We start from the raw sequence: 18,435 nt of genomic DNA, 5'->3' as shown, positions 1-18,435 counted from the left end.
TTTGCGAATGTCAGGTCCGGAGTAGTGTCTCTGCTAACGCTGTTTCCCATACGAGTTGGACAGGTTGGATCCGTGACAAGAGTAAGACCTAGGTTCTGTCCGTCAAGCCATAGTTGTCTTCCCTTTCGGCGGTCCACCGGGTATCCCCATGCCACCGCAGGGGCGTTTAGGTCCCCTACAATGAGCAGGGGGGCTCCTCTGGCTACTTGATCTGCTTTGGTGAAGAGTCGCAGAAATCTATGTTGTTGTTTGGGGCTGCTATATACATTGAGGATGAAGAGGCTCTGTTGCGTGCGCTTTGCAGACGGGATGATCTCCAGGAGAATGTGGGCTGCTGTATCAATGCTTGTGTGATGTTGTATAACCGGAATGTTTCGTTTAACTAGTGTGGTTACTTGGGGCCTGCGTCCATCATCCGAAACTGCGGTGTACGCCGCGTATCCCGACAGCTTAGCCGGTTCTCCGGTCTCTTGTAATGCGATAATATCGGGGGAGGTATGCGGTGCGAGAGAGGTAATGTATTGCTCTAAATGTGCTCGTTTTCGCCGGAAGCCCCGGCAGTTCCACTGCCAAATGCAGTAGGTGGCTCGTTCGCGATTACTCGCAGCCATCTTTGTCGGGACGGGAGTACGGCTTCTTTAGGGGACCTGCTCTAGGACGGAGTAGGGAATTTTCCAACTCTGTCAAACGGGTATTGTGATTTTGAGCCAGGGTCGCGACCATGTCTTGAAAGGCTTTGTGCGTGACGTCCATTTTTTCTTGCCGCTGTTTTTCTCTTGCTGCAAAGGCCTGCTCAATTCTGGGTAGCAGTAGCGTTTCGAGTTTCGCAGTAAGGAGGGTGTCCATAGCGCGTTCGAGAGCCTTTGTAATGGAGGCGTCGAGCAATTCGGCGAGTTTGCAGTCTAATGCTTCGCTGGTAAGGTTCATGAAATATTAGGTTCAGAACATCATATGTCACCAGAGTGATACTGCAGGTTCTTTATTGTGGCCTACACGAGAGATTGTAAATTTCCGACTCCGTTCGCACATATTCCGTTACGGTGTTTCATGGCACAAATATCGGTGTGCAAGCTCTTCTAAGTAACTCTCACCTGTAGTAGCGTTACCTATATACCAGTGAGGTATACAGCAGGATAAATTACAATGACGTTTCACTTCGGGAACGCGCGTTACGCGCAAACGTATGGGTGCTATGTAGAGACGATCACACAAAGAGCGCACGTACCCAAACGGGTTATGGATAAAATAACTCTTAAAGATTTTGGTGGCGCCCGCGCGAAGTCGGGCAATCTGTGCGGTCTTGCATGCATTTCCGGGCTTCGCGCAAGACACTGCGATGGGCTTCCAAATGGGCTTCACGCTGTTGAGTTTTTAAGTTATGCCGTCTTGCTTGATACATCGGCATTGTGGCAAGCCGGCGAGCACGTTCCTCGGGAGTGTCCTGGGCACGCCAAGTCCGCGCCAAGTTCGCACTGATTTGTTCAGCTCGTGCCCGGCGCTTGGCGACGACATTGGGCTCGGTCGACTCGCGCTCGGCTTGACGCCGCTTGCGTCGCTGGTCCATCTTTCGTGCTCGGCACTCGGCCTCTCGATGACGAGGTGAACCCGGTACGTCCATAGCGCACACAGAACCCGTGCCAACTTCCAGAGGAGGTCAAACCAGCGCCCCCTCGCCTACCCTCCTCCTTCGCGATGCTTCGCATCCTTTCTCCTTCCCCGCTTCGCTCAACGCTACCTAGACTTTCCTCTAGGTGGCGTTGCTTAGCCAAGCGCTCACCGTGCTCCTCCGTACTTTCGCTGGCGCGGGATTCTCTTCCACACCTCCAGGCGCCTTCCTCCTCCGCAGCTAGCTTCCCTCGCGGCGACACACACAATCTCGGCGATTTCACAGACAGGGCATGTACGCTTGCGCGTAAACAGAGACCCCCGCAGCTTAAGAATAACGGCCTCCCATTAGGTTCGGGGCTATGGGCTCTTCACTCGGAAGGGCGGCCCACTTCGTGCACGCCACTAAGCGCTGGATTCTGATGCCGTGAGGAATTTAGAATTCAACTGCACCGGTGCATCTGTGCGTTGACTGAACTTTATGCATAATTATGATGTCTGTCTTGCGAAATGCCCTTTAGTATACGTTGTGAGCGACCACTTCACTCTTCCGTAGCTAAGGTCTTAGTCGGGGCGCGGAACACCGTTATTCTAACATCATCTCATTAACCTTAAGACTAAACGCTACACTGCCTATATTTGGTTCCGAACTGTTACGTGCAATGACGCACTGCAATACACCATGCACAGGAAGGAGTCATCGGAATCGTCCTTGCACAACGCAGGAAAAAGAATAGGTGACGTGACACTGCAGCTTGCGCGGGTGTTCGTATACGTGTGAAGCAGGTACGGCACACAATACTCACTGGCACGCGATGTAAACAACAGCTGCGCGGAGCTGATTCCGCTACCCACTTGCTCGTCGTGAATTCTTCTACATTCGCAGCTGCGTTGCAGCTTTAAAAGGAAACACTCGGCAGGTGAGCTCTGTTTTTCCTGAAATACACTTTGAGCAGCCGTGTGCGACTATATCCGCATCGTGCTGCACATGCACCAGGAGTAGAGCTGGGAATGCAGGTCCCTACGTTCGCGCTTGAAACAACGCTTCCTATAGATGAACCGAAGGGCGCTGAATTATAAGGTCGATCACCCTCCATCGACTGCATTAAGTGCGTGATTTAGTCTACATGACTTTGTGCCGAAGACGCCGGGCTGACTCGGTGGCTGTGCTGTTCTTTTGCTAAGTGCAAGGTCGCGATCTTGTTTCTCGGTCGTGACGGCCGCATTCCGTTGGAGGCGGAATGCAAAGCGATCACGTTCCGCGGGCTTTAAATGCGCGTTATAGAACCCATGATGGTCAACATTAATTGCAGTCCACCCCCAACGGCATCTGTCATAGCTTTGGGACGTTAAGCCTAGCTTTGTGTTCGCTTGTCAGGTAAATTACCCAGAATAACGGACACATATACACGACATGTACACATACATTGTACAAGGTTACTTGTGTACGTATCCGCGTCACTGCTTCTGCTTGTGTCACCTGAACAACCCGCTGTTTCACGTCATACCAACCAGTTCTCGGTGAAGCACTTTTGAAGGTTATTCACGCTTTTCTTCCTCTGTAATGGTCAAGGACCCGGGATTTCGGCTTGGTACGTTTCCCTGTTTCTTTACAAAAAAAAAAAAAAGGGGGGGGGGAACTCACACACCGCCAAGAAAGGTACGAGATAGAATTATCATCCTGTATCGCCATCATTTGCCAACACTGATAAACTTTGCTGAGACCGCATCCTCCTATGCCCTTCCGTATACGGCGGATAATTACTGGAGGGTTGAAGTATACAGTAAACAAACAAAAACAAAACGAAGCAATTTTCGAAGACAATCGCATTCGTACGATCAACAAGTTTGTTATCATCGTCTGCTGCCCACCCATGTGTCCCTCTACGTTTTTCATCTAAGTTAGAAAAACAACAGTGAATATTAAACGGGCATTAAACAGGATTATTAAATCAGTTTTCACTAATACAGTAAACTTGCAACACTCTATTTTCATTATTTCCTTGGTAAGAGGCTGATCGCCAAATATCATAATCAAAACTAAGCATCCATTTCTGTTTTATTTCGCACCCAAATCGCAGCGCCGGTATGCGAAACTCTCCTCAATCGTCGTCCTCGGGTCATCTGATTATCTTTTGCGTGTCGCTAATGATGACCTCTTTCCATACTCTATCGCAGTTTATGCCGATGGTTCAATACCACTCTTCTTCGTATTTAATGAACAAAAATTACTTTTTTTCCGGGCATGCTATAGGGAGCGTGCACGGTGCGTCACATACGCCATACTATTGTCGGAATGCAAAGCGATCACGTTCCGCGGGCTTTGAGTGCGCGTTATAGAACCCATGATGGTCAACATTAATTGCAGTCCACCCCCAACGGCATCTGTCATAGCTTTGGGACGTTAAACCTAGCTTTGTGTTCGCTTGTCAGGTAAATTACCCAGAATAACGGACACATATACACGACATGTACACATACATTGTACAAGGTTACTTGTGTACGTATCCGCGTCACTGCTTCTGCTTGTGTCACCTGAACAACCGCTGTTTCACGTCATACCAACCAGTTCTCGGTGAAGCACTTTTGAAGGTTATTCACGCTTTTCTTCCTCTGTAATGGTCAAGGACCCGGGATTTCGGCTTGGTACGTTTTCCTGTTTCTTTACAAAAAAACAAAAAAAAAAGGGGGGGGGGGGGGGGGGACTCATAGACCGCCAAGAAAGGTACGAGATAGAATTATCATCCTGTATCGCCATCATTTGCCAACACTGATAAACTTTGCTGACACCGCATCCTCCTATGCCCTTCCGTATACGGCGGATAATTACTGGAGGGTTGAAGTATACAGTAAACAAACAAAAACAAAACACAGCAATTTTCGAAGACAATTGCATTCGTACGATCAACAAGTTTGTTATCATCGTCTGCTGCCCACTCATGTGTCCCTCTACGTTTTTCATCTAAGTTAGAAAAACAACAGTGAATATTAAACGGGCATTAAACAGGATTATTAAATCAGTTTTCACTAATACAGTAAACTTGCAATACTCTATTTTCATTATTTCCTTGGTAAGAGGCTGATCGCCGAATATCATAATCAAAACTAAGCATCCATTTCTGTTTTATTTCGCACCCAAATCGCAGCGCCGGTATGCGAAACTCTCCTCAATCGTCGTCCTCGGGTCATCTGATTATCTTTTGCGTGTCGCTAATGATGACCTCTTTTCATACTCTATCGCAGTTTATGCCGATAGTTCAATAGCACTCTTCTTCGTATTTAATGAACGAAAATTACTTTTTTTCCGGGCGTGCTATAGGGAGTGTGCACGGCGCGTCACATACGCCATACTATTGTCCTGTTCACAACGTCTACTATGCTGCTCGAGATAAGCGAATCGAGATAACGCGAACCTTTTCCCATTGCTGACCCTGCAACAATATGACAGTCTCGATGGCGTCAGCGCATAACCCCTATAGCGGACTGATACACTGCTCTGAGGATTCGTTTCACCCGAATTCGTTCTTCCATTCATTCAGCAATTTGACCTTGTGACGATGAAGGTGACATGTCGGTTGCCGACATTTTCATTATCATAGATAGATAGATAGATAGATAGATAGATAGATAGATAGATAGATAGATAGATAGATAGATAGATAGATAGATAGATAGATAGATAGATAGATAGATAGATAGATAGATAGATAGATAGATAGATAGATAGATAGATAGATAGTCATCCCTGGCCCTTGCGCCAATACACCCCGTATATCATCATAGATAGATTCAATCAATCAATCAACCTGCTCGAGTGGCACTTAACCGTTTCCCTTTTCTTCTGTGCCTAAAATCAGCCTTTCTCTGGCTCTCCATCTCGCTCTCGGCTACCTGTGTTCCTACATGCCTCAGAGGGCTCGAGCCTTGTTGTGTTCGCTTGGGATTACGCAGCTCGACGCCGGCGTGCGTCCCCGCCCTCCCGCTCCTTCCTGCGCGCCGGGCTTTACCGATCAAGCCGTCGTCGCATAACGAGCTTGTGTCGTGCTCGCCGACCGTGCAACCCCGACCGACAAACCTACCAACCAACTAGCACCGGCGCATCGATCAAGTCATCGTGGCTGGCCCCGACGAGCGAGCGGCGCGTCTGACGAAGCAGAGACGAAGAGGGCTGCAACTCTCGCGTGCAGCGAAAGGTTCGACGAGCGTCGACCGGGAATGGAGCGGCAGCACCGCCGTATTTTTTTTTTACCCGTCCTAATTAAATCGGTAGGAATCGTCCGCTAGTCCGAGGCTTTCAAATATTTATTACAGCGAAGCTGAACATGCCTAGGCTGAAACACTCTTTGTCCGACCACACAAACAAACCCCCCGGCGGAAATAAGCCTGTCCAAAAACCTGTCGGAAACTCGCGTCTCGTTCACTTGGTATATATGGAAATTGGCACGGGGAACGGTGCGAATGTATGGATATAACATGACTGATATGTCATGACATCAATAACGTCCCATGCTCGTCAGTTACGTCACGATTAACGGTAATAAAATCACGTGTGGCGCATACACGCATTGGATGTGCGGGTATGAGCCAGAGACAAGGAAGAAAGAAAGAAAGAATCAAAGAGAGAAGGAAAGAAGGAAAGCAACACGGAAATAACGAAACAAAGAAGGAAAGAGAGAATTCACGTGTGGCTCATACCGGGGCCGCACATTTCAACGTCGCTGGTTTACCATCTGTGCGGGGTGCTTGGGCGAGGAATTGTTAATTTTGCTGTTTATCGACATTTTAAGAAGCCGCTAGCGAGAGAACCCAAGTGGGGCGATAAGTTTCTCAGTTTTTGTTCTCCCAAATGGTCCGTTATAAACAGGAACAAGCCTATTGTATGATCAAATGACAGGTAGCGGTACCGCTGTGAGCCGCGTTAATGTGGTCAACGGCGTACGCGTTCTGGGCCGGTATTTTGAGGCGATGCGTTATGCTTTATTCTATACTAGTCTTATCATCCGCCGCTCACGGCCGGCTGATCCCGTTGATAACGTGAGCGGACCGCCGCTCTGACCACTGACCAAGCGTGAGAAGCGCGAAATGGCATTAGCATCGGAAAGGCATTGCTACAATATACCGGCCCTGGCTTCAACTATTGCATCAGCTGGCCAAAAAATGCCGTCGTTGTTTCTAGTTGAGCCCATTTCTCAGGCATGCGACTACGGCTTAGAATAGAATAAACGTAGGATAAAGAGATTAGAGATAGTGTTGAATATGAACATAATGAAATTGAAGATAGTCACCCTTTCAACCAGTTATGCCAAGTTTGATTTAAAAATGTTAAGCTGGGGTGGTGGGGAGGGGGGGAGGTCTGATAATTTACCAGTACGTGTGCATTGAATATCAGAGTTCACAGAATGAGGAATGCTTTCTTAAATTCGTTTTCTTCTTTTTTGTATGCCGTGAAATGGAAAGGAGGCCGGCTGTCCCAAACACATCGCATAAGCGCAATACCTTGCTGTAAGCTTGGGGCCAGATATCCTTGATATGATGATCGACTCAGCATTCCTGCAGAACGGGCACCATTCAACACTGACGCTTTCAATTGCGCAGTTTTAATCTCTGCAGTAAAAAAAAGAATGAATCAAAAGGTATTTTTGTGAAGTTTGGTTAAAGCTCACTATTACTGATTATCTAGCAATCTGCTATGTTCGCCATACTTACTTCTGCAAGCAACAACCATCTTGGCCCTAAAGCCCGTGAATTGACAAATTTTGCAACGTTCCGCACAGGGCACACTACACTTGCACGACATACTCACACGGGCAGAGCAAGACGTATATCTGTTGAAAACGTCTCGAAGATGTCTCGATACAGACATCTCTCTGTGTGCACGACGCGACCGCAGTATGGAAACGAAGGTTGGTACATACGACATCCCACTACATACGCATTCACGCATGCTGCGCGTACAAACACCAGAGCGCACACAACGCTTGCAACACGCGTACGTATGCACCCGTGACCGCAGTGTTTCGGCCACCTGCGCACTGGACCGTCCAACCATAGCCAGCAAAGAAGATAGCGCCTGCACTCCTAATACCTCGCACCCCACACATAGAGATTCCCAAGTCGCGTGGCGTTATCGCCAGTGTACAAGCCACAAAACGCTAAACAACGTCTCGTGCATCGCATAGAAACTGGCTCGTTGTGTCCGCTCTTCTCCCTATATGCACCAGTTTCGGCGACTAAGAAATAAAAAAGGAAACAGTGAAAATAGTTGGGCGTTCTGGTCGGCGGTTGTGAAACGCGCGTTAGTCGTTAATCGCCTTGACCCGTAAAACGCTTTCTGGCTGCGCTTTGTACCACTGCGGTTTATGTTCTTTCTCGCTAAACCTGCGCATTGTAGTGGAGGTTAGGAGTCGTGTCAGCAACTTTGTAACTAGTTAGGTCTGCGTGTTTTATAACAAAGACGAGAGCTCGCCAGCTGTACGATACTAATCAATCCGCGCTGAAGCTTCCATTCAGTCGGCATGGCGAAAACAGTGGCCTGCTGCGATTAACGGAGAGGTCTGTTTCGCGATCTCTTTCCCGAGTGGCTGAATGCAATCCGTAGCATTCGCCACAGTGCACGCAATTGGTGCGACCGAGTATACAGTGATTAATCAAAGTCTAGGGGGAGTAGTTTTGCTCTCGTATCGCAATTAGCTGGCCTTTCCATTAGCGAGTATGTCGCGTCACTCTCGTCCCATTTGTTTATTACCGGCTGTACACTTGTTCGGCCGATAGTAGAGAAGCAATTAAAACCATCCGAAGGTGGTCGCGGCTCAGTGGTCATAGCACTATCTGTGCCACGTAGCACATGCTGCTATTACTGGCAGTATCGCTAAGAGCGCACGCAATACCTCGAAGAATGCTAATTAGGGCTAGTTGGTTGAATATCGTCATTCTAAAACAGCGCAGGCAACGTGACTGTTGCGATTGTCCATGTTGTCGTCTTCCGTCAGTCTTTTTGTCAGCGCTGTTATTGCATGTTGGCGATGGTTAGGGTTTCGCAATACTATAGCAACGTGATTCAGTATGGAATGGCTGGCCCAGGAGCAAGTGATTGTTCAGGTTGCTTCACGTTATGCTCTCGCATTTGTTGCGGCAAATGGTTTGAAATTTCTGGCTCTAGCAAGGATCCAGCCTTTAAGAGCAGCGCAAGTTCACAGTATGCTCTCGGCTGCGCCTCGCCGATTAGGTTGCACAAAAACAATTAAAAAATAAAACAAACGAATAAAAGAAAAAAAGTCTGTAGGACGCCTTTGAAGTACCATGTATGACAACCTAAATCGAGATGCGTTAGGATACCACTGGTTTTCCTTGAAGTCGTTAACTCATTTGCATACACTTCAGGAGGCGCTGATGAGCTAGCAAGCAATACGCCTTGTTCCTATAGATTCCTCCTAATTGGCTTTTCATCGGCTCTCTCTTGACTTTTCACAGTAGCTGCGCATGCTTGCCTGTGTCAGTGTGTGTATGTCTGTATTTGTATTTGTGTGTATCACTACGGTCTATGGCGTCTCTGTGAGTGCATACTTTTTTTCTAGTGTTTCACCAGAGGGCTAAGCCTCAGGCATGATCCAACATTTCAACAAGGAGCAGCTGCTCACGCACTGTTGATCATTTTGTCCTCGTCATCCTGTGAACCCACTGTCTTGTTTAGATCTTTTATTCTGTGTATGTGCGTGATGTGTGTGTGCGTGTGCGTGTCTGTGTGTTGTGTTTTCTGCGTGTCTGTTGTGTGTTGTGCTTGTGTTGTGTGTGTGTTGTGTGGGGGTTGTGCTGCTTTTGCAAACTGGGGGTCACCCCTTGGTCCCTACACACCTTTGAGTCATCACTTTGGTAAAATCCTCACTATCCTGAACAGCAACAGACACCTGGACGGTCGATTTCTATAAGCGCTTGAAGGCAATAACCGTAAACGCAGACGAGCAGACAACTTGATGCGCTATTTCATATTGCATTATCATCAGTACACTTACAGCCTCTCAGCGATAAACATTCAGAGCTTGTCACATACTTTCGCATCCAGTGCCCATCCCTCCTTGCCGTAGCTAAAATGCAGGCTGCGTTATACGTTACATACATTTAGCAAGAAAGAAATTCAATTATCCTTGCATGCTGACCGGGGACTTGTAACGACGAGGTCACTTGAGCCGGCGCTCACTGAAAGAGTTAATGCAGATTAAGGCTCGTTCGCACATAAGTAGCAGGGATATAAGTTCGCTTCGAGCCACTAAATGGGGAGGGCATTTACACTAATTGCTATTAGTGCAGTCAAGGTACGTTGACACTTACTTGAGCCTGTTTAGTAGCGAATGAAATCAGCCCTGTGCCCAAAAGGGAGACAAATCTGAGCGTACGCACTACTGGCAGCGACTGATTAGTTTAGCCGTAGCAGTAAACATCTGCATAATGTTCAGACCTTGCCGCCAGCTTGTATTAGCGTGTGTTTATTTGTTTAAAGTATCTAAGGAGATGCCGATGGCCGTTTTTTTAGAGATGCATATTTAGGCTTCTATTCTACGTTGACGTGCGGTGAGAAAGTTACGACGACATATCATGTCATGGAAAAAAGAACGTGTGCAGTGACGGTTCGCAATTAATAAAGAGAAGATATAAGAGTTTAGTTACAGGCGCGGCGCTTACAGCTAATAGGCAATAGCTATTATGCTATAGCTGAAATCAGCATTCAAATCTGACGTGCTTTTGAAGTTGGAGCTCTTTCGAGGAAGTATCTGGCGCGGAGATTTGTTCAGTACTAAAAACCAATGGGACTTTCGATGTTATTTTGGGCATAGTATTTGACTTGTGGCATTGTATTAGCGCAGTATTGAACACGTGACCGAGAGCTCCGTGACCTATTCCGTATAAATCACAAGTCTAGAGGTCTGCTGACCCAAGAGGCAACCTCCGTATTCTAAAACATTTCTCCTCTCGACGCTCCACCTCAATAAAGGTTATTTCTACTGCAATGCTGTTTAAAACGGGATGGCGACAAATATAGCCACCTAGCCTGCTTGAGCTAATAAGGTTTTACTACACCTAATGCATTCTAGCATTTTTCCTATTGCTACTTTAGCGTGCAAAGTTACCTATGGCGCTAACGACCCCGTCTCCATCTGTCCCGTCTTTTTTTTTTCTACCAATACATCAAACGCGTTTTGCTTATCACGACTGCTGAACAGTTAGGGCTTCAATCTGCATTTAATGCCATTCCCTTACAAGGTGAGGAGTTGTCTACAGATTTTTTCTGCATCAGACACACATTTATTCTGCTACGAATAGTTACTCCTGTATGCATTTGTTCTCGGGCCTTGAGTAACAAGTCGGGCCCATGATGTTGTACGTATTTTTGTTCCTGATTTTACCTTCTTTGCAAATCTCCATAGGCATTCTTGTTTCCATCCTTTGCGCAAAATTTACCGTTTCTGTTTCTCTCACTTTCGTTTTGATGACTCCGTGCTGTCTATTTACACTTCCAATCACCCTTTACATGGTTGCCAACTTCCTTGACCTTGTCGTCCATGCCGCGTCCACGCGTTTGCGGCACAAACATTACAGCACATTAGCCACCCAAATTTTTCATGCATGTACCCGAGTCTTTCTTCAGAACTAATTTTCAAAAAGTAATTTAAAAACTCCTGTACTTCTCTGACTACGAAAGATTCCCAAGCCATGGCACTCTGCAGTATTTTATTTGTGCTTTTACTTTGCACCCCCAATGCCAATCGGCCCACCGACCTTCGGTTAACATCCTTTCACATCGAAATCTCTCATCTTAAATGCAGAATGGCGTATACAAAAGTAAGCATTGGCACCATTACTCATTTCTACACTTCTGGCATGACCTCTAAGTTTCACTATAGCCGTATTTCACTTCCTCCTTCATCCTCAGATATTCCTGGGAAATTTTCAAGCAAGTCTTTCCAAGAAAGTGAATTGCAGAACCACCCATTGGTAAGTCAACTGCACTTAAATAACACACTTCAAGGTCGAGTGAAAATTTGATAACAAGGTACTCTGATTGTCTACTTGGACGCACTGTAGTCAAGGTGTGTTTCCCAAGCAGCTTTTTGTCTTTTGAAACACCAAGGAGGGGCGTTGAAGAGCAATCTGTTCTTGAATTGAGAGGTCGTACTGTGGTACACTCGGTAGCGAGCACATAGAATGGCCAAGTAGTCGAGGAAGTTCGTAACTAAGTACAGAGTAATTAGAAGTACAATTATAGACAACTCGCAATCATTCATCAGAAAGTAAGAGAAGAGAAGAGTGATCCGAGGGAAACCAGTTGAGAAGGAATACGACCAAAACTCGACCTGTTTTTTTTTTTCTCAGAACACCCACATTACCACATTAAACGAAACACACACATTACGCCTCGAAAATGATGCGATCAATATTGTTAGCGAAATCAGGGCACTCCGTGTTAACCTTTCAGAGATGTTGTCTCAGCACGTTGGTAAAGTCTGCGACAAGTTGAACCTTGTCGCTGGACTGCCTAATAGGTACCGCTACATTCTGAAAACTAGCGTTAAACGTATTATACATAATATTTTTATTTTTATCTTTACTTAAGAGGAACCTTTAGTTCGGGCCCACCTTCAATGCCGCCTTTTCAAATACATGTAAAACGCAGAAGGGCGTTTCTGAGATGGTCCTCTGGCCGATTTTTAAAGAAATTTGTCGCAAGAAGCACATACGTTAGCTCTGTAAACTGCATTCGTTAGAAAATCCACAGAGAACAAATGTGATGTATTAATTTCCATCTTACATGAATTTGTTGCAATGTTTACAAGGGTTTTGCAAAAGTCTTACCCACATATTATTGGTGTGTTGAAGAGCCACGTATAAAAATACATTTTGTCCGCTTTGAATGTACTATTAGATGCAATTTACAGAATTGTATTGTTTTTCATTGCAGAGTTACAGAGATGTAAACTTGATAGTATCGTTTCCTGAAAATTTGCGATTTTAGACAATTTTTTATAAAAACATTGACCGCCTAAATCAAAAATCCCCCTTCAATGGTCACTCCATTTTTAAGCATTTCTTTTGAATGCAACAAATGACATCATATTTGGAGCAGTGTTTGCCGAGAAAAATTTCTTCATTCGCATTTATTTGGATGGAAGCCACCGAGCTATAGATTCCCTGTAGATGCTGCTATCTAGTCTGGGACACGCCATAACCCCTGAAAAAATGACAAAAAAGTCCAATTGTTCGCATCTCAAAAGTGTGCCCTTCGCCCCATCGCAAATGTGGCCATACGTCTCACTGTTTTTCTATCTTTCGAATATTAAAGATCGAATCTATTTACTTTTTTTCGTCTGTCCTGCGCCCCGTATCGGTTAGCCATAAAAACCAACAACAACCATTACGTTTGCTTGTTTAATTTAGCACAAGCACTAAATCAGAAAACAGGATGCCCGACATGTATGGCTCTGCCGCACAAGATACGGCAACCATTGGCTATGGTTCCTGATAGCAACACTCATAAATAGTTATGCGAAACTTGTATTGAATGCCTAAACTAATGTCTAAGCGAACATTTTTGTGCATATCTTTTATGCGAGTTTGTTGCGCTGGCACTTATCTATTGTGTTATCTTCTCGCGAGTTCATTCGCAGTGTTGTATGAGCGACCAGTTCGTTCTTGGTGACGTGCATTGATAATTTTCTAACATGTTTAATTTTGTTATTTTTTCTGTAAATTCTTGTCTCCTTGTTCGTTTTCTTTTGTACTTCTGTGTGTCATGCATACAATATAAGTGTTACATTTCTTGTATTTCTTAGCGTAAAGGTTACTTTTTGTTTAATTTTTGCTATATTTGTCTTCCTTTTTCACACACTGTTCTTGCCTGTGGGTGCTAGCTCTTTCACACTCACCGCCGAATTGCACGGCGGCCTGAGCTCTGTGGAGCTGCAATATGCAGCTTTTACTCCATAACCCCCTGTTTATATTTAGAAGTAAAAGTAGAATTCATTGACTCATTCATTCAGAAACAAACGATAAACTCAATGCAATAGATGGAAAGAAGAAAAGTCTTCGGAAGTTCACAAAGACGGCAAAGAAAAACACAAGGAATGAAAATTTGTACGATAACATGCACACGGAGTTGCCTGTGTGTGTGTATATATATGTGGCCTTTTTTCGTCTATGTTCAGTTAGCGCTTTTTTTTACGTTCTTATTGATTAACAACGTGCCCAAACTGCCACTCAGGTGAATTTTGTTTCTGGTACAGCGGGCTCTGTCCTCAACCTGCTTCGTGATTATTGCGCTACCGTTGCTCTAATTGCCGCAAGAGACCAGCGCCCGTGTATGTGTGTATATATGTGTGCCTTTTTTTCGTCCGTGTCCAATTCGCACTTTTTAACGTTCTTGTGCCAATGAACACGAGGACCACGTCATTTAACCTGCAAGAACTTCGTTCCGAAAGGAAAGTGCATGGAGAGATTAACTTATCTTTTTCAGCCTTATATTTAATTTTCTACATTCCGTTCACCAGCGCTGAAGGTTTTGCAGCAGCCGCGTTAGATTGTAAGATGTATCCTAAGAAAACCTAAAAGTTTGAATTCAATTATGTTGGACTAACTGTGAAAAAAATGTGCGGCACGTTATTCAACTCGCTTGAAGAAACGAAGCCATTAAACGGAAATCAGTAACGAGCTGCACTTTGCGCTATAGTATCCAGTATGATTTTTAACACAGATTATAGAACTTACTTGGTACGGCGTTATAGAATTATTTCATTGCTCAAAGAAGGCGTTTAAAATGACTTTCCTGTTCATCTTTGTTTTAGCATCTCCACAGGTAAGGCAATTCTAGGTAGCATATTCTCCAAAGACATTGCTTTAACCATCACTTCTGCTCTTGAAACATAAAACCAGCTGCACTGAAATTTCTTGCGATTTGCGCTTTCTGCTGCTATTACAAAGAATACTTTTACAACTGAATATAAAATAGGTATTTTTGAAATGCGTAAGCATTCTTTGGCGAATACCCCAGGAAAATCTGTCCGTCCCGTAACGCCTTATCTCTGCAAAATAAATGCATAATTGGTCAAACTAACACGTGTGATTGTTATAATATTCTCATATATTATTAGTAGCGTTAGAAAAATAATTCTTCTGACCGAGATTCGAACCATGGACCGCAGCGTACGTAAGCATCATTTGGCGAGTACCCCAGCAAGATCTGTCCGTCCCGTGACGCCTTATATCTGCAAAATAAGTGCATATTTGGTCAAGGTAACACTTGTAATTGGGGTATTGGTGTAGCAGTAGATGATTGGTAGTGCTAGAAAGAAAAAACTGGGGATGACGCCGTCGCCGAGTCAAGGTACTCACAAAAAAAGGAAAATAAGGAAGTTAACACGTGTTCGTTGCAACAGTGTAATAGTAGATGACTGGTAACGATGGGTAGACATGTATAAGCTCAGTGGCGTAGTAAAGGGGGGGGGGTCATCTATGTCTGAAGACCCCCTTCTTTCCACCAGCTTGACAGGGCGTAAATGGTAAAGAATGCTCCGGTAACCAGCAGCCCGACCTTACGTGCCCGATGTACCAGTTGCGTAGTGCCGCAGAATTGTCGGCTGCAGCTTTATCAACATCCTACGTAATGACTGCACAAATGTGCGGGCTCAAAACTTTAATTCGCTAAGTGGTCGCTATACTACTCGCCTTAGCGGAACGTTTCATGTGCGGCGCGCTCAAGCTCGGAGCGGGCGTCGGTAAACATAAAGTATAGCGATCTGGCTTCGTTCAGTCCGCGCTGCGCATACGAACAGCAACAAGAGAGTGAGGTCCCCCTGTGGGCGCTCAACGAGTGCACCCGTCGCTCGCGTCGGGCCTATGGGGCCCGGGTAGCGCCCGGGTGCCACTTATGGGTCCCGGGTGCCACCTATGGGTCCCGGGTGCCAGAAGACCTAGCTACGCCACTGCATAAGCTAGCTAAATAAGTAAGGAAAAGCGAAGTAGCAGCCGAGCCAAAGAATGCTTACGCATTAGCAGACAATTCTCAAAATTTCTGTACCATTTCGTTTCTGTTAGCCGTCTGCTATTTTTTCAGGTGTCCGATCTAGTCATCGCGATGAAATGTTTAACTCCATTTTCTAGTAAATATCTGTCTAGCGCTGTTCTTTGTCCCCTTGTGCATTCTGTTTGGTGCCCATGACACCATGATAAATCTGTCTACTTCGTCGTCCGCATTTCGATGATGGCGAAATGCAAAAACACTTGTGTGCATTGACTTAAGGTTCACTTCAAAGAACCCATGTGGTCAAAATTAATTCGGCATCCACCCCTACGGTGTGCCTCATAATCACATTGTAGCCGCATTTCGATGGAGGCGAAATGCAAAAACGCTGTGTTCTTGCGTTGTAGTGCACGTTAAAGAACCCCAGGTGGGCAAAATTTATCTGGAGACCTCCACTACGGCGCGCCTCAAGATCACAACTTGTTTTGGCACGTAAAACCCCAGAAAGAAAAAATAAGTAGTTCTGGCAGACAGAACCCGGGAATTTAATTGAATTTTTTCATTCATCGTCATTTCGTTTTGATTCCGTGACGACTCGTCCGCATGAAATTCGTCGTTCGCCGACACTCCACACCCGGCTAATGAGCTTCCCCCTTGTAGTCTGGCGCGAAACTTGTAGTAGTAGCGTGAAGCTCACTTCGAGAAATTCGAAGTATTAAGAAATGGCAGTTACTTAAGTATCATTACGTGATTTGAATGCGAAATCATTATGACTCTTCAATTAATTGACTACGTTCATGATACGTGACCGCATACGTTGTCACGTGTCCTTCACAGCTCTACCTTGATCCACCTTAAGCCACCTTCTGTAATTTGGACCTACCTTAATCCACTTTAATCCACCTTAACCCACTTTATTTCTCCTTAATCCACTTTAATTGACCTTTATTCACTTTACTTCACCTTAATTCACTTTACTCCACCTTAAGTCACCTTACTCCAACTTGTTCTAACTTTTATTATGTATAACTACTGACGTCATACGAGACGCTGATAGCGTCACTGATGACGATGGTGTTTGTTACCACTCGTAGAGGACAACGCAGGCTTTTCTGTCTCATAGCACATGTAATGCGTTCGCATTAATAGCCTAGGAACTACGTCGACCTGAGTTTCCTAGTGTCACGGAGACGGAAAAAGTGGGGCGTAGATGGCGCGGTTGGCAACTGGGATCATTTTGCCACAGACTGAGCGGCACCGCTAACGTACACTAATCGGTGAAGTGTATCACTACGGCGCCGTGGCCGACAGGTGCCAATGACCCAGAATTTTGTAAAAGCTGCAATTTTCGCGAATGCGAAGTTGCGAATACCTTAACGGGGGCCTATTACGGTCCTGACCGAAGCCCGACCCTCGCCCGAAGCTCCTAGACCAGCGTTGAACTTGCCTGTCGCCAACAGTCGGCAGACCAATATCGGTGTCGTGTCGGCCTAGTGTGAATCAGCCTTTAAGAGGAAGCTTTAGCTCGGATGCTCCTATCTATAAATACGTACATGTGAAAGGAGAATTCGTTTTTCTCGGCAACTACTGCAACAAATTTGACGAGATTTGTTGTATATAAAAGAAAAAATTAAAATCTAGTGACTGCTGGTTTCGAATTTTCGATTTAGGTCGTCAATGTTTTATTAACAATTGTCAAAAATATCTGATCTTTAGAAAACGAAGCTATCGTGTTTACAACTCTGTCACTCAGCAATAAAAAATGATATCATAATTCTGTGCATTGCATCTCATAGTACATCTAAAGCTGACAAAATTGATGAATCGCGGGCTTCTCGGACAAACACATGAATATCAAAAAGCTTAGTAACATGAAAATACAGCTTTTGCTGAATCCTTGTACAACACGTAACGAATTCACGCAAGATATGAATTGACATATCGAATTTGTCTGCTTTGAATGATCTAATGGGTGCCGCTTACAGAACCGCGATATTTGTTCTTGATGCAGAGCTGTTAATTTGTAAACTTCGTGCTCCCATTTCTTTCGAACTTGCGAATGTTTCAAATTTCTTTGAACAAAATGCAGGCCCTAAATCGAAATTTCGCTTGAAACAGTCCCTATATTTAACTTTCCCTCTCAAATGCAACAAATTTCATTAAAATCGGTCAAGGGGTTCTCTCGGAAAAGGGTTTCTGCGTTTTACATGTATTTGAATAAGCCACGTCGGGGTTGGACCCGAGCTAAAGCTTCCTCTTAACGTGGTGGCAGCGGTGGGAGCCCGGAACAACGGAACCCAACAAACCGGATGGCGCCGCGCCGGTAGTCCAGAAAAGCGTGCGCAGAAGCGCGGATTTTGTGCGGCTGATGTTAGCGGACGACGCGAGCAGACGACCAGAGCAGACGACGCTAGCAGACGACGCCGGAGCAGGAGCAGCAGCAGCAGCAGGCTACCGGCGTCGCCGGTGCAGACGATCGCTCGGACAACGCGAGCAGACGACGCTAGCAGACGACGCCGCAGCAGGATCAGCAGCAGCAGCAGCACACTACCGGCGACGCCGGTGCAGACGATCGCTCGAGCGCGCGCGCGCCGGAACGGCACGCCGCCGTTTGCAGACGACAGCAAAGCGGCGGCAGACGATAGAGACGCGTCCGGCGTGCGCTGCCGGCGCCGCGCGAGGGCGCTGGCGTTTGAGTTGTAATTTTTTTTTTTTTTTTACTCGCTGCCACCGAATCCAATGCATGCGCTGCTGTGCTTAGAGCCAGCGCGGACGGGCGCGCCGGCGGTGTGTGCAGCGTTGATCGGGAACGGAACTACGACAAG

At 45.8% G+C, this 18,435-nt stretch overlaps 1 protein-coding gene across 4 annotated transcripts in view; it reads left to right on the top strand.

Annotated features, from left to right (window-relative positions):
• The window catches only part of LOC119431172 (uncharacterized), a 157,191-nt gene that overhangs the window by 13,022 nt on the left and 125,734 nt on the right, over window positions 1–18,435 (top strand). Inside the window, exons 1-2 of one of the 4 annotated variants that reach the window (XR_007463978.1) lie at window positions 2,477–2,525; window positions 11,531–11,650. The exons of the other annotated variants lie outside the window; for them this stretch is intronic. The gene's annotated coding sequence lies outside the window, so the exon portion shown is untranslated. Of the gene's footprint in view, window positions 1–2,476; window positions 2,526–11,530; window positions 11,651–18,435 lie in introns of those variants that run through there. 4 annotated transcript variants of the gene reach the window in all.

This window comes from Dermacentor silvarum, chromosome 10, assembly GCF_013339745.2.
Source record: "Dermacentor silvarum isolate Dsil-2018 chromosome 10, BIME_Dsil_1.4, whole genome shotgun sequence".
Lineage (NCBI taxonomy): Eukaryota > Metazoa > Arthropoda > Arachnida > Ixodida > Ixodidae > Dermacentor > Dermacentor silvarum.
The sequence above is the reverse complement of the archived record's forward strand: the minus strand, read 5'-3'. Positions and strand labels throughout refer to the sequence as shown.